This window comes from Vicia villosa, unplaced genomic scaffold (assembly GCF_029867415.1).
Source record: "Vicia villosa cultivar HV-30 ecotype Madison, WI unplaced genomic scaffold, Vvil1.0 ctg.000073F_1_1, whole genome shotgun sequence".
Lineage (NCBI taxonomy): Eukaryota > Viridiplantae > Streptophyta > Magnoliopsida > Fabales > Fabaceae > Vicia > Vicia villosa.
The window spans coordinates 1,054,946-1,069,751 of NW_026704997.1; positions in this window are offsets into that span (position 1 = coordinate 1,054,946).

Genomic DNA, 14,806 nt, shown 5'->3' on the forward strand with positions numbered 1-14,806 from the left:
ATTCGGTGTCGATGAACGAATCTGGGTTGCGATTAGGGTAGGGTTCATAGATTTCTGGGTTAGGGTTCTTGATTTTAGGGGTTTCTAGGTTGAAGGTGATGAATGTTCGAATGTTCCGGTTGAATATCAACCGGAAACCTGGGTTTTACGGTGGTTTTCTGGGGATTTAGGGTGGCCGGAGGAGGGGGTTCGGGGTGGTGTTCGAAGGAAGCAGGGAGAGCGTTAGAGAGAGGAACGAGAAAGAGAGAGAAATCTGGAAAAGAAATGAGAAGCTTTCCCTCTCTCTTTGCTTGTGTTTACCAACAAACTCTCCGCCGTTAGATCGACGCCACTTGGCCTCCTATGGCCATTTGGCAGCATCATGGAACATGATTCCATGTGCAACCATATCATGCGCCCTCCAATTCAAATGAATGCAGACCATACGATCAGATTAGATCTGAATCTAACGCTCCTGAATCCGTGGCACACTCCAATGCGTGCGTTTGCGCCACGCTCAATCCTGTGGACCAAGAAACGTTAGTGGGCCTAGTCCTTCACTATTCACGCCTCCTTTCTTTGCCACTCTTGACAAAATACACCCCCCTTGTAGTTTTTAAATAAATTTTAATTAATTAAATTTTGTGAAATTTTAATTGTTTAATTATTTGTTCTCTCTTGATGATTTAATCCAATTTTCTCCTCGAACCGACTAAATCCATTAGTCGCAGTAGACGAGAAATAATTTTGATCATTTAATTTATTTATTAATAATATAATTGATTTTAATTTATTTATTAATAATCGATTCTAATTTATTTATTAATAATTCAAATAACTCTCAAGTAATTCTCTCCTCGACCCGACTAAATCTATTAGTCGCATTAGACGAGAGATAAAACTTAATCATAAATTCAAAACATATTTAATTTGCTGCCCGCGACGATCAATCCATCGATCTGAGTAACCAGCAATGCCCCTTAATCCGTTAGCTATACTGACTAAATCTATTGGTCATCGCATCTAACGGTGCCGTATCAAATCAGGGTTGTACGCCCAAAACACTTAAAACACTAAACCACGATACCACGGATTTACATCCCTTCAAATACTGCGATGTTCACAACTACGACAAGGTAATTCAAAATACCTTCGAACTTCGTATTTCAACAACTGCGATAAGGCCACTCAAAAAGCCTTTGAAACAACTTCAAACACCTTCATAATCAATTCTAAGGCGTACAATCCTGTGCCCGAACTACGTTGACTCTGATTCTCCCTAAGAAGATACGTAGGCACTTGGATAACCAAGGCGAGTCCCCCTCTCTAAAATCTCAATTCAATTCAAACTTCAATTTTTACCCTTTTCACTCCCTTAGCTATTAACCTCAATATTTTAGCCATAAAACTGTTACCCTAGATTCAAAGCCAATAGGAAAGGGTTGAGGGTGCCTAACGCCTTCCTTCAACCTGATTATAATAACTTACCCCGATCTCTAAACTGCGTAGGGTTTCCTATTCGCCCTTCAGAATAGGTGGCGACTCTAAAAGCTTCATTTTTAGGGCAGGTTGCTACACTTATAAATAGGATTACATACCGGATAATATTTTATTTTTCTACTTTGAAAAAGAATTAATGAACAGGAACTGTCGCTCTCGCGTATTCAGAACTGAATTTTACTCTTTAATCTTTACCAAGGTTGTCACATTCTCAATTGCATTTGCGTTAAAGTAGTAAATCCATTTTTTAAGAAATTAAATCTTTTACTCGCTTGAAAAGTGATTTTGGTTTGAAAGTTTAACTTGAAAGGGTTTTCGACTTTCCTAAGCCTATAAATGCGTCCGCAAATAGTTTTAAAATTGTTTTCTAGAAATATCAAACTTTCCTAATTAATTAACAAAGTGCTTCCGCGGCATTTGTTAACTAAAAACAAATCAATTTTATCATAAGTATCAGAAGGCTTTCAATCTTATCTGATGCATTCACGGCTTTACTTTCGTAATAACCGGCCAAATTAAATTAAGAAAAATGTTATAAAAACCAAAACAGCCCATGGTATCAATCCTAAGAAATAAAGGACAAATCACTGTCTAATCGACGGTCCTCGCATTCCAGCACCAATAATTTAGCTAGACATGATTACGGTAAAAGAAGAAGGTTTTGTTTGGAAGATGAAATTAAACATAATGATAAATAAGGCGATGCGATAAAACAAACGTGTGAGGAAAATGAATAGAGTGCATATAAATAAAGATGAATTAAATAAAAACATGTTCCGAAGAAGCGATAATTTGGTACCAGAAGGAAATAAATGAAATGATTTGAACGCGAGAAATAAAATAGCGGCAAGGTTAAAGGTTTCTCCAAACTTGATACAGACATAATCAATCGTGCGATAACCTTCAGATGTGAAAGGCTAAGGCTTACAAATTCAACAGTATATGGCTTAAGTTTGTAATAAGCATGAATACTTCAAAAAGTGAAACTAAAGGCCTATTTATAATGTTCCAAAACCTAAAATAAAGTATGGGTGGTTGGTGAATTTGTGGGAGAAAATTTAGGGGAGAATGGGAAGAGTGGATGACCAAGCCAAGCCTAAAATCAACTTCTGCCCCCTTCTTCAGTGTGGCGATCGCCACACACTTCATGGCGAATGTCATGCCTTAAAAATAGGCGTGACTTGGTCTTGTGATAGTTGGTGCATTGACCACTCATGACCACCTATATGGTGAATACCATGGTGCCTTAAGTGTAAAAATCCATTTTCTTCTCCTTTTTCCGTCTGAATCGCTTCGTTTCTCCGCGAATGACTCCCATTAGGTCAAATACCTGAAATCCAGAAAAAAATACCCACATAATACAACAAATTGAAATAAAACAATAATAAAACATATGAAAATCGAGTCAATTATACGGTGTAATTTGGTGTTATCAAACTCTCCCACACTTAAACCATTGTTTGTCCTCAAGAAAAATCAAAGCAAACAGTGACACCCAACAACTAATCTGGGTATAAAGAATTTATTTTAGAACAAAGTTATAACACTCAACAGCTAAACAGTAACACATTCCACATCTTGCAGACATAAGTCTCTCTTTTATACAAACCAATTATATTATGTTGTTATGCTTAAGTCTAACTTACTCATCCCATTTTTCATCCTTTTTCATTCAGGCACAATCACACTAAGCCTGTTATCCGTTCATACTCATAGTAAGGTGACCGGTTAGTGACTCTGATCCTTTGCGTGGGGTTCTGGTACTTTTAAGCAGTGTAACCCTTTTATTCTCCCTATTGTAGTTGCAGGGGATCAGATTGTAATCCGCCCTACCAAGTTCAACACCATAAACCTCTGAACAAACTATCAACTTGTATTTCATTCTATTTTTGCATGTTACATAATTGTTGAGCTAAGTGATCGGGTGAGGGTCACCTAACTTTAGAAGTTTCATTCCCTATTTTCAATTAATTACAGCAGAAAAAACCAAGATCATTCACTTATTTTCATCGGCATCCCTACGTAGAGCATGCTTAAGTTGGAGCCAATTGCTAAAATAAACTACTCAAGGACTCATTTCGGGGTGAGATTTTAAGGCTACATCATACCAATTATCCATATCAATTTCTATAATTTAGAGACTTACAGTGTTAAGATGATACTGATATTTCAAGACATTTCCCCAGTTTCTATAACATGTCCTAAGTTTTTCTAATAGCCTACAAATTTAAAACAAACACTGTTTATTTTTGGAAAAAAAATCGGTATGGCTCAAGAAAAGGAGAATATTCAATAAACAACTAGAAACCATGCATAAAGAATCGATATCACATGCAATGACTCGATAAACAAACTAAAAACATGAAAACTACTAGAAAGAAATAAATCTAAACTAGAAAGTAGGAAATCTAAATAGAAAGCAAGTAAAGTTCCTCTCCCACACTTAAACTAAACATTGTCCCTAATGTTTCAATCTAAGGTAAGAAAGGAATAAAATAACCTGGTGTGCAATAGCTAATCATGGCCATGGTGGCCTCTCACATTTCTTTCTCGCGCCCTTCCCGAGTAGGATCCTCTACTGCTTCCTCCTCACTCTTCATAATAGTATCCTTGCTGGCCTCCTCCCTGTTGAAGTCTCATGTATGCAAGTATTTTCACATTTCGGTCCTGAAGTGTCTGAATAGATGCTTGCATAGAAATTTAATTTTGTTGCATTGTTTGAATATGTCCCATCATATCCAGTTGTTTATACATGGTGTACAACAAGGAGTCAGGCCCCTTCTGAGGGAGTTCTCTAGTGTGGTCTTAAGGACCATAGAAAGTACTTACAAAATAGTCAGAAGCATGTGGTGCAGTTTGTGTAGGTGAAAATGAGGTGGAAGAGGGTTATGAACTTGTGAGACATGGTTATGCCTATTACACTCATCATTGGTATCATGACCTGCTGCCATATCAGCGGGAAAGAACGTGGGTAATGGTCCAGTAAATGGGGGAGCATCTAAATCCTAAGTCCAGTTGGCCCTTAATCAGTATGTAAAGGCCAAGGTAAAACAATATTCTCCACAACATCAATATGAAACATAAGGTGATATCTACCTTCCTTTCGTTTTTTACAAAGCCTCATGTGTCGGGCACAATCAAGATAAAGAATGCGGTGTGGTAGAGGTACTAAGTTAGCAAGCTTATCATCAAGGCCAATAGCACGGGCTAATGAGGTAACCAAGCCCCCAAAATAGATAGCGCCTCTTCTATTGGCGCTCATGTGTGCTATCATATAAAAGGGTCAGAATTTACTTGTCTCCCGTTAAGGGCATCCTGCAAATAAAACATATCTCTTGCATTTGTTTTGTTAGTATTCTCCCGGCCAAAAATAGTGTCTGCCAACATTTGGCGAAAAACTGGTGGTTAGGTCATGAATTTTGGATGCATGGTTACCCTCAAAGGAGTAAGTTACAACACCTGTAATATCTCTACAAAACAAACAAGCCTCATTTCCCCACTCGGATTCCAGTGGATCTTCACAAGGTAACCCCTCCCATGCGAGGAAATTTCAACAATTCTGTAATTTTATCAGTAGTGTATTCATACTCTATGTTAAACATACGAAACTTTATGGTACCTATGGTACTTGCAGACTCAAGCGCAACAATGTAAATGAGTGAACTCAGAAATTCACGAGTCAAATATTCATAGGTATAATATTTTTGTGCAAATAAACATTGTAATCCTAAGTTGTCTATCAAATAATACACATCATTATAAATCCCTAAAGTACGAAGACAAGAGTCATCAGAATACCTTGTGGAGAAAATATCCCGGGTTGACAGAGACTCGAACTTCCTTTGTTGTCTGCCTCCAGCGGGACCCTCCCGAAAAATCATTTGCATATTTTCTTCCGCCATTTTTGTAGGAAATGAAGGTTTTTGAGAAATTGGTTGTGAGAGTGAAGAGTTTTGAGAGATTTTCAATGGAAAAGAGGGATTTTTATATAATGGAAGTGGTGGAGATATATGGTAATGGAGAATTTTTTGAAGTTAATGAAAGTTATGTGAGTGGGTGGATTTATGGTGGGTGATAGTGGAGGAAGAGAGTGGCGTCTGGAGGAAGAAGATGGGGAAAAGTGAGGAAATAGGGACTGACTTCGCTTTTGTCCGCGTTTTGAATTTCTTGAAGCTATGGCGTTACCATAGACTTGTGTCGGTCGCCACCCTTTTTTGAATGTTTGGGATTTTGTTTTGATTTTTTAGGGTGTCCATAGGCACTCTTGGGGTTGTATCGGCAATCGTTTAAAGTTTGCATATATCCTAATGCCATCATTTAAATTTATTTGAAAGAGATAAATGTTAGAAAAAATATTAAAATATCATAAATTTCAAAAATTCCAAACAACAGAAATACAAAGATAAATAGATGCAATGGATGTAAAATAGATCTAAATGCGGAAAATTCATATTCAACGATGAAATAAAACAAGGGACGATGAGATTCAATTAACGATAAAAAGTTAAATACGCTGATGAAAGAGTAATAAAGCTAATAACAGTTAAATATATAATGATAAGAAATAAATTCTATCAATGCACCTGAAATGTACGCTAAATAAACCGGCGCGAGCGATCCTTAGTCTGATATGGATAGGATGCTCTAGCCGCTACGAACTGGTGTTGAAGACGGTTAATCTCCTGATCAAGATAATCTGTCTCTTTAGCATGCGTGGCATTGTTCACCTCCATCTGCATAGTAATGTCATTAATTTTCTCATGAAGCCCAACTATTTCCTTGTGCATGGCATTGAGCTTATAGTCAATACTACACCTTTGCAAATGCAGGTTAGAGGAGAATACAGTGGTCCTATCTGAGAGGGGTAAAGGATGATACTCTGAAATAGAAGGGGTGGAAGGTCTGGCTGGTGTCTCTCTTTGGCCCTCTAAAGCATAAGACCAATTTGCCTTATCATGGACATTTGTTCTCTTTGGGTGTGGTAGACCGAAGTAATGTATGAGTTCATTCTTAATAAGCAATTTGTAATGGTGGGTACTAAAGAAGACTCGTCGTATCAAATCGTTGTCTAGGAAATGATCCAAATCTATACGGGTGTAGCTACAATATGAAACTAAATGAGATAATTGGTTTTGGAGACCTAGGACATATGCTATGTGAGTGATTATCCCACCTACATGGATGGGTCCTATAGGTTCTCAATAAGGAAAGTTTCAGACTCAACGAGACATGACTGGGTAACGCAATAGAGGATGAACATTTCTTACTCGCTCACAAGCTCACAGGTTTCACTTCTACCAAAGAAGGTTTAATCTAAGATCATTTGGAAGTACCTAAATGTCGGGTTATGGATAGTGGTGGAAAGCTGGGTGGATGGGTCAGGGATGCCCTCGCCGGTAATATCACTCCATAATTTGTCTAGCTCTTCTTGTATAGATAAACAAATGGGAACTTCGGCTACAATATCAATTCCACTCTGAAATCCTAAAAGATTAGCAAATTCCCGGTGGATAAAATTACACTCATGTCCAAATAATCTGAATGTAATATGTCCTCTGTTAAATCCTAAACCATGGTAGGGCTAGTAGGTGAGTGAGCTAAAGAACTCTAAAGCGAGGTCCCAGAAAGTAACATTCATAGCTTCAACATAATCATCCCACTAGAGTTGATGACACATGTGCCTAACATTAGCTTCGAGTCTTAGGGATTCTAAGGAAACGGTGTCAAGGTACCTAGTGGGTAACATAGGTCTCTCAGATAGGACCATATAACGGTGTCTCTGAACCTCATCACTGAACTGAATGTGCATGTTATCAAAAGTCGGCATCCTAAAAATATGGTTAGTAATGAATAAGTGATGGGGAGCAATGATACCTGAAATTTAAACATGACACAAGTCAGTCCTGTTTAGCAAAACAAATAAATCTCCATTTATGGAATATAAGTAAAACAAAATGAAAGTATCGTGGGTTGCCTCCCACGTAATGCTTTACTTAATGTCGTTAGCTCGATGATTAGGAGCATCAGTACTCAGAGTGATCTATCGATCAAACTCTTAGAGACATACGGTTTTCATGGCCAATTATCAAGCCATCTCTTATATCCTTCACTTGTTCTTTTCTTTTTTCTGTAGGGGGTTCAGACTTTAGTTTTTCCAGTTTAAGCTTATCTTTTTTATATTTTACTCTTAAGTCTAATCTTTCCCTATTTTTGCAAATGTTTACTTTTCTATTTTTTCGCGGGGCTTAAGATAAAGATATTTTGGTGTAGATATTTTCTAGCGTCTTTATTTCTTTTTTATAAGAACCTTTCACAACCTCGTTATCATCTTCCTCAGGAATTTTCAATTTTTTTTCGCAAATGGTTGTTACAACATTACTTTGACTCTCGGGGGAAAGTTTTAGAGATGTCCGTGCAAGCAGGGAGATTTTAGTCTCCATTTCTTTGTTTCTAGTCACGAGGGACTCAACCACAGTGTTTAGTTGCCAAACTTTTCATTGATATCGATAATTTGTTCGATGAACTCTGCAATTTGGAGGATTTGTGTTGCCACAAAGCTCCGCATCATATATTCTAGCCTAAAGTGAGCTCGTGCCTCGATGAAATCCTCCCATAACATTTCAATATTGGATTTACGGGAATCTCTCGATCCCCTAATATAATGTGAGTGGTGATTGTAAAAAGAATTTGGGTTATGCATCTACTTAAGATTTTTGCAAAAATTAAAGGGTGCCTTAATCTAGACGGTGTATCAACAGGGTTACGATATTTGACGTAATAGGTCCCCGGCAACGGCGTCAAAAACTTGATTGTGTGTATCCGCAATTATATGGAATGTATCAGAGTATTATAAAAGATTGTCGAATCCACAGAGACTAAATGGTCAATCTATCGTTACTATTGCTACATTGTTTATCTAAGGCGATTGTTTAGAAGGTTTGTAATTGACAAAAAAATAAAGTAGTAAACTTTTAATTAATAAGGAATGATAATGCTAGAATGTGATTCTCGTTGATCAAAAAAATACTCTTATTATTTCAAAATAGGATTACATACCGGGCAATATTTCTACTTTGAAAAAAAATTAATGAACTGGAATTGTCGCTCTCGGGTATTTAGAACTGAATTTTACTCTCTAATCTTTATCGGGGTTGTCACATTCCCAAGTTACATTTGCGTTAAAGTAGTAAATCCATTTTTTGAAGAAATAAAATCCTTTACTCAATTGAAAAGTGATTTTGGTTTGAAAGTTTTGCTCGGATAACCGAATCATAGGCCTATAAACGCGTTCGCAAATAGGTTTAAAATCGTTTTTCAGAAATATCAAACTTTCCTAATTAATCAACAAAATGATTTCGCGGTATTTGTTAACTAAAAAAAAATCAATTTTATCTTAAGTATCAAAGGCTTTCGATCTTATCCGATGTATTCACGACTTTACTTTCGTAATAGCCGGCCAAATTAAATTAAGAAAAATGTATAAAAACCAAAACAACCCATGGTATCAATCCTAAGAAATAATGGACAGAGCACCGTCTAATCGACGGTCCTCACATTCCAGCACCAATAATGTAGCTGAACATGATTACAGTAAAAGAAGAAGGTTTTGTTTGGAAGATGAAATTAAACATAGTGATAAATAAGGCGATGCGATAAAATAAACGTGCGAGGAAAATGAATAGACCGAATATAAATAAAATTGAATTAAATAAAAACCTCCAACGAAGAAGTGATAATCTGGTACAAGAAGTAAATCAATTAAAAGACTTGTGACCATTGGTGCATGGACCACTTATGGCCACCTCTGTGGTGAAAGCCATGGTGGTCGCCTTTAGTGTAAAAATCCATTTTCTTCTCCGTTTTTTGTCTGAATCGCTTCGTTTCTCCGCGAATAACTCCCTTTTGGTAAAATACCTGAGATTCAGACAAAATAACCACATAATACAAGAAATGGAAATAAAACAATAGTAAAACATATGAAAATTCAGTCAATTATACGATGTAATTTGGTGTTATCAAGCGTTTAAGCAAGGAGTTGAATTTTGTTCTTAGTTGAAGCTTTTAAGAAAAACTAAGTATTGTTTATTAGAAGTGTAATCTTCTGTTTTGGTTTTTGTCACAGGTTGTGACTGGTTTTTATCACTAAGGTGATTGGTAGGAAGAGAGAGGGATCTCATATCTAGAGGGTTCTAGGTAGAAGTTGCACAAGGTAGTGATTAGACGATAAGTTGTAAACTGGGATTGTTTAGGATTTGAACTAATACTATCATAGTGAACTTCCTTCCTGGCTTGGTAGCCCCCATAGTAGGTGACGTTGCACCAAAATGAGTTAACAATTGATTGTGTTAATTATTTTTGCATTTTACTTTTTGCACAATCTCCTGTTTTAGCAAGTGTTTTCTGTTAGCAGATGATGTCATATCATCTGACTGACATTATGTTTGTGTTGGGACATCAGTCTTGACATCTGTATTGCAAGTGCCATAGTTTTAATTGGCATCAGAGTAGGCCCCCAGTTCTGTTTATTGGGTGAGCTTCAGGGAAAATATTTTTTCTGGTACTATGGATTCTGAGGTAAGATTATCAGACACCATTGTGTTATTCGGAAGTCAATTCAAAAAAATCTTGATTATCTGGAAAGGAAGGAAAAATCAAATTCCAATAACATCTCATATGACATCAACAATAACTATGAGTTCCAAAAAAGACTCAGAATTGGAGAGATGTCTGGTCAAAGTCAAGGAATTCAGTGCCATGAATGTGAAGGATTAGGACATAGTAGAACAGAATATCCTACTTATCTCAATACACAACCTAAGGGACTGACTATTTCTTTTTCAGATGATGAATTTGTTGAGGAAGATCCTTCTAAGACTGTGATAAACTTAACAGGAAGGTGGGATTCTAAGATAGACTTCAGAAGTGAAGAGATATCTCATGAGGAATTGACTGCCTCTTACAGAGAGTTATGAAACAAAAGTGAGGAAGTCTATTAAATAGGATTCAAAAAGAGAAAGATCATAGCTAAACTCCAGGCTGAGAAGGAATAATACCTGTATCTCTGAACTCCGAAATAAAGTGACCTCGTTAACATAAAAAATTGATAATTTGATCAAGGGTGTTAGGATATTGAACAATAGATATGATGTGTTGGATGATATCCTTCAATAGGTGGAAGGAGGTAGAGAACATACTGGAATTGGGTATAGCCGTCAACTCTTGAAAAATAAAGAGAAAACACTCGAGATAAAATTTATCCTTGCTAAAATGATAGATGAGAGCAAAATGTCTGACCAGATGTCACAACATCACGTCAGATCATAGGAAACTCAGACCAGAGTCAAGTTCCAACCTTGGAAATGTCAGTTTCATGGGAGAAATGGTCACTCAGAGCAAGTCTGTCACAAGCTTCATGGATATCCAAAACATCCATCACAACACAGTGCAAATTCTTTATTGACCTGGACTAAAAAGGGATGGAAAGTGAGATATATTATCAAAAATGTTATTGTTCATATCTATCTTAAAGTTTCATCTAATGAAGACTGGTATTTTGACAGTGGATGCTCTAAGCATATGAGAGGTATGAAAAAATTATTGAAAGATATTGAACCTCACACGACTAGCTATGTCACTTTTGGAGATGGTGCGAATGGAGTAATTAAAGGTGTTGGAAGACTCGCGATCTCCTAAGCTTGATGGAGTCCTGTTTGTAGAAGGTCTGACTGCCAATCTAATAAGTATTAGTCAACTATGTGATCAAGGTTTTAAGGTAAACTTTACTAAGTCTGGATGTCTTGAAACTAGTATAGGAATGAAGTGCTAATGAAAGGAGACAGATCCAAGGATAATTGTTTCCTGTGGACACCTCAAGGAATCAATGGTACCTCCACCTGCATGTTATCCAAGCAAGATGAAGTCAATCTGTGGCATCAAAAACTTGGCCATTTACATTTGAAGGGTATGAAGAAGATTGTGTCTAAAGAAGCTATCAAAGGCATTCCTGAGCTCAAAATTGAGGAAGGAAGAATCTGTGGAGAATGTCAAATTGGAAAAAAAACCAAGATGTCCCACCAAAAGCTTCAACATTAGACCACCTCAAAAGTTCTGGAACTTCTTCATATGGATCTGATGGGACCTATGCAAGTTGAAAGTCTTGGTGGAAAAATGTATGCTTATGTTGTTGTTGATGATTTTTCAAGATTCACTTGAGTGAATTTCATTATAGAAAAATCAAAAAATTTTGAGGTCTTCAAGGATTTGTGTCAAAAGCTTCAAAGAGAGAAGGAAAACAATATTGTCAAGATCAGAAGTGATCATGGAAGGGAGTTTGAAAACAGCAAGTTTGCTAAATTTTGTGCCTTTGAAGGTTATATCAGAATCCTCGGGAGATCTCAAACAAAGTTTCAACACAATGAATACATCAGACACAAGCTTAGGGAAGTTATCCCAATTTAGTAAGTGGGAGAAACTTTTGTAAACTCAAAAATCTTTCTTTATAGAAGTAGATGGCTATAAGCGCGCACGCGCACACACACACACACAAAACCTTTTTATAAAATATTTTGAAAAGAATAAACCTTAAGAAGTATATATAGAAGTTGCACAGAAAGATATGAGAGCATTTAAAAAGTAAAAAAAAATATTTTGACTAAATCTAATCGATTATGTCAATAGATTATATTTGCACGTTTTGAGGATTAAGGCTATTTGAATGCACTCAATCAATTAGAAACTTCTATATATCAATTCTTCCATATTTTGGAACTCATAGTCGTTACCTTTAAATGATCTAATAGATTAGTAACAGTAATTTTTAGTTTAATGAGGTTTCCCTATTTTGGAGGATTTGAAGAGTATAAATAAAGGTCTCATTTCTCATTTCATTTCATCCATAACTCTATTTTTATATTGACACACACACACACACACACACACTTTCTCTGTCTCTCTCTAAGTTTTCATTTTTCACTTTCTCTCGCTAGTTCATATAGCCAAATGCTTTTGTGAGGAAAGATCTTTTATGAGTGAGGCGTCTTTGTAATTTTTGATGGGTATCATTGTATAAGTTCTTAATAATGTTGTTTATGCATCTTGGATGAACACAATCCATTTACAGATAAAAAATATGTGGTTGGAAGCTAAACCCGTTAAAAGCTTTGGTTGGGGATTGTGTGGTTAGTTCTTGATATTTAGTTAGGTTGAAAATCATTAATATCGTTGAACTTCCCTTAAGGCTATTGTAAATCCTTGCTCATTCAAAGGATGAAGTTCTTCAATATTTATGAACTTACCATTAGGTTCATGGTTAGCCCATTTAAAACCATAGGTTAGAAGATCAGTCTGTTAAAATCTTAAGAGATTATTGGTTATGTTGTTAAACCAAATTGAGCTTAGATATTTTGTGGAGAGAAGTCTTATCGCTTCAATCTAGGAGTGGGAAGGAAGCTTTCCCACTCTAGTCTTAACATTTCAATGGAGAAGACGCAAATGATCATATCTTCAGTCTTGTATTATCATGGTTGCAGGAAAACTGTCATTTTCTTGTATAAGAGGGTTCGCGAGCTTCACCTACTAAAGTTCCCAAGTAATTAATGGAAACTCTCAAGATCAATTCTTAGGGATAGGAGTAAGTCCTTTTGATTTGACCAAACCTCTATAATTCTTGGTGTTTCTCTTCTTCCCTTAAACTCTTTAAGTTTCACACTTCATTTCAATATTTATTTTCCGCTGCTTAGATATAGAATTTTTTTTCAAACTATGATTTTAATCTCAAAGTTTTCAAAACCACATTTTCCAAACCACATAGTTCACTCCCTCTTCTGTGTGAAGTTTCAAGTCCAACAAAAAAGATATGCAAGTTACAATATTCTATTTACAGATTGATACAAGCCTCCAGAATTAGGAATCTTCGTTTTGATAAAATAGTAAAACAATATTGATTCATTAAAAATGAAGGTGAGCCTTGTGTCTACAAGAAGGTTATTAGTAACATGATCATCTTCATGATATTATATGTATATGGCATATTAGTCATTGGAAACAATGTCTATATCTTGCAGCAAGTGAAAAATTTGATATATAAATGCTTTTCTGTAAAGGACCTAGGAAAAACATCTTATATATTAGGAATCACTATCTATCAAGATATATATCAAAAAACTGCTTGGCCAAGTCAGAGTACATATATAGGCAAAATATTGAGACACTTTAATATGCATGATTCCAAGAAAGGATTCATATTTATGCAACATGAGTTGTGTCTATAAAAACTAATTCCCCTTCAATTAAGGAAGAAAGGGATCACATGATTAAGATCCCATATACATCTTCAATAAGATCTATCATGTATGTCATCTTAACTACTCGACTAGATGGCCCGTATGCTTTAAGTGCAATGAGTATGTACCATTTTGATCCAAGTGATGCTCATTAGGTTTTTGTCAAGAATATTCTTATGTACTTAAGAAAAAATAAAGAATCATTCATGATATATGGATTTCAGGAAGAACTTGTTGTATTTGGATACACTAATGCTAGCTTTTAAACAGACAAATATGCCTTTAGATTGCAATATGGTTATGTGTTTTGCTTAAATGATGGCGCTGTGAGCTATAAAAGTTCAAAGCGAGATACAATTGTTGATTCTACAATCAAGACCGAGTATATTGTTGCCTTAAATGCAACAAAGGAAGTTGTTTGGATCAAGAAGTTCATTAGTGAACTTGGCATAGTCCCTAGTATTGTGGATCTCATTGATCTTCATTGTGATAACAATAGCGGCATTACACATGCTAAGTAGCCTAGGTCTCACAAAAAATCCAAAAACATACTTAGTCGATATCACCTCAATAGTGTCATTACACATGCTAAGGAGCCTAGGTCTCACCAAAAATCCTAGAATATATATATATATATATATATATATATATATATAGAGAGAGAGAGAGAGAGAGAAGAGATGTGAAAATATTTAGAGTACCAACACCTCACAATGTTGATGACCCACTTACAAAGTGTCTTGCGCAGCAGAAGCATGATAGCTATACTTGATTAATGGTTATTAGATGTATGCTTGATTGACACTAATGCTAGTGGGAGATTGTTGGTGTAAGCTCTAGGGGACGATAATTTAATATTGAACTTGGTTATTGTATCGAGTTATCTATTAATAATGATAAGGCATTACTTTGTTATGTTTGTTTTCTCGAAATAATAAAGTCACTATAATAGCTAGTGTGTTTAATGAAGCATTAAGTGTGACTTAAACATTAGACCCCATTAAACATAAGGACATTATTCTTAAAGTATATTTAGTCGAACTTTA